Raw genomic sequence first — 2,985 nt, 5'->3', positions numbered from 1 at the left:
TAGACAGTGGACATTTCTGTCTCATACTTCGTCCCGTCCTGTCCTCTGCAGTCGTTCCAGTAAACTGTGCCGGGGTTCTGGTTCTGGAGGCGTTTGTTGCAGCGGCCGTCTGGACCAATCCGAGCGCAGCCGTCCTCAGACACCATGGTCCTGTCTGCAACAAAGACGTAGAGGTGGACACGTCAGACAGGATCCCTTCCTGCAGGGACATCAGACAGGACCGGATCAGAACCACAGAAACTGGACCTGAAACAAGGATGTGCTTCAACAGGTCATGTGATGTCTGATAACCAATCAACAGGCAGCGTGTGAAACTCACCTCTAGGGTCTGCATCCTGGTCCAGACCTGAGGAGGAGGAGCACAGTTAGAACTGGACCTTGGTTCTGATGAAGGGGAGGGGTTAGTGAGAAGGAGCAGTACCCCAGAAGGTGTCCACCAGCGTGGTCTCCTGGATGGAGGACTCATCCAGCAGGGAGGAGATCAGGGAGGCGTCGGAGGCCACAGACCGACCCGCCGCTGTAGAGGAACCGAAGAAGAGGAGGGACTCTGAGCAGGAGGCAGAGTGCCACTGGGAGACACCGGACCGGACCGACCTGCTGCTCCTCCGGCTGACTCCACCCACACTGAGGGGGGCGCTGCCCTGAGGAAGACCACCGCTGTCCAACAGACCTTTGTTAAGACGAAGGCTGCATCTGGACATGTCCCCTGTCCACCGGGGGTCCAAGGAGGACGCCTGCCTGGGGTCCGATGAGGAGGAGGACGCCTGCCTGGGGTCCGATGAAGAGGAGTAGCTGGAGCTGAAGAGGAGATTTTCAGAAACATAAATATTTGAAGGAAAACAAGTTTGTACACACGGACACACACAGGTCGGTCCAGCCCCAGCTCTGCAGGTCTTCATGGCTCATCACAGACAGAGGAACTCTTCGGCTCTGATTCACCTCCAACCTACTTCCTGTTTCTGTCATGGGTCACTGAACCGATCAGACTCGAGCAGACACAAATATACATTAACCACATTTACAGACTGGCTTAGGCTTTTTTTTTTTTGTCTTTTTGTTCATAGACAGTCTATGTTTGGGATGTTTTTTTTATGTTTTGGATGTTTATTAAATTCAAATCTGAAACAGTCCATTTAATAAACGTCATCAGCTTACAGCCAATCAGCGTACAGTCTCGGTAAATGACGTTTGAAACAACCAATAGAATTCACAGGAAGGCGGGCCCACGCGAAAAACAAACTGTGGATTTCTTTATGGCGGACATTGAGCTCTTTAAAGAAGCTCAACATTAAAACAAAGAGACTCAGGGACTAGAACAACTCAAAACAAGACGCTCATTGAACATACTAAACACAAAACACTGACTCACCCGCAGCGGAGCTACCGAACTCCGGTTCGGGACAGGAGTAGGAACCGGTTCGGCACGAAGAGAGCAAAACTGGTTCCCAGAGTTAAGTTAAACAAAAAACACCACCCGAAGCGATAAACATCATTAGTGTCGATGTTTTTCCAGTGAAACGTGTTTAAAACATCAACTGACAACAATGTTGGCTGGGACTGGCCAGCTGCCTCGCGCGGGTTTTATAGCGGCGGTTCTGATCGTCGCCCCCGTGTGGCGGGAGGCCGGAACTGCAGGCGGCGAATCAAAGAGCTGTAACGTCAAGAGGAGTCCCACCTCAACACGGGACAGAGACGTTTTGAAATCAATTTATCACATATGAAAATACGGATTCAAGCTAAAATATAAAAAATGTGTGAAGGCGTATTTGGAGCTGTGTGTGTGGGTTCTGATCTTTAGTTGACTTGACTTTCCTTCCCTCCATTGATTACAGTGACATTATTTACATGAACGCTCCTACAAGAACCCTGCAGATGTTGGATGCTGTCTATCATGGTGCACTAAGATTCATAACTGGCTGTAACTACCGTACCCACCACTGCACCCAGTATTCACTGGTTAACTGGTCACCATTAACTTCACGCAGACTCTCCCACTGGTACATTTTCATCTTTAAATCACTTCCTGGTCTGCTGCCTTCATACATCTCCTCCTACATGTCTCTGTGTGAGTGCAGCTACAGCGTGCGCTCTCAGGACATCATTACCTGCAGTGTTCCCTCAGTGAGGACTGAACTAGACAAAAGGACCTTCTCCTGCTCCGCTCCTGTTTCCTGGAATATCTTGTAAAAATATCTGAAGCTCTCGACCTTTGACCTCTCTAAGTGGCTTCAAACATCTGTCAAGTTCCTGCAGATGTTCCTGTTTTTAGTTTTATACATCAATTTACAATCTAGCTGTTTTTTTTTGGTGCTACTTTTCGTTTTGATTGTTACGGAGCCCCGGAGGAGACGGGCTCAGTACAAGAAGGAGAACTCATATAAACACTTGTGTTAATCTCCATAGTATCATATAATCATCATATGATTATATGATACTATGTTTATTCTATGGGCGAACAGGTGTTCCTTCTTCTTCTTCTGTTTTAAAGGCGGCGCGCGCGGCTCTTCTTCTTCTTCTGTCTGTAACGTCAGCGCTGCAGTAACCGTCTACAGCAACTTTTTTTTTATCATTCATTAAACGCTCAAATCAGGGACATTTTCGGGGACACCTTTAGCCGGGGACAGGTCGTCCAAAACGGGGACTGTCCCCGAAAATCGAGTCCTCGAGGCTCAATGGGATTAATCTGTAGAAATAAAGGTTGAATGGAAAAAACTGACTGCGAGACAAAACCGGAAGTTCTAGGGAGTGAAGCGTTCATGTTATCTTGGAGTTGACTTGAACCGGATGTAGAACCGTCGGATCGTTTTTGTCGCGGACAACGTGTGTGTAGTGGATCCACGAGAGCCAGGTTTGAGTCGTTCAGCCTCCTTGCTCGTGATGTTTTCGTGTTGAACGGTGTTTGTGATCGTTACAAGTTACTTTGTTGTTCGTGACGTCACGACAGCAGAGCCGCCAGTCTGCGCGTGTTCATCTACAGTCATGAAA

This window comes from Nematolebias whitei, chromosome 17 (genome assembly GCF_014905685.2).
Source record: "Nematolebias whitei isolate Nwh7 chromosome 17, NemWhi1, whole genome shotgun sequence".
Classification (NCBI taxonomy): domain Eukaryota; kingdom Metazoa; phylum Chordata; class Actinopteri; order Cyprinodontiformes; family Rivulidae; genus Nematolebias; species Nematolebias whitei.
This window is presented reverse-complemented; position numbering follows the sequence as displayed.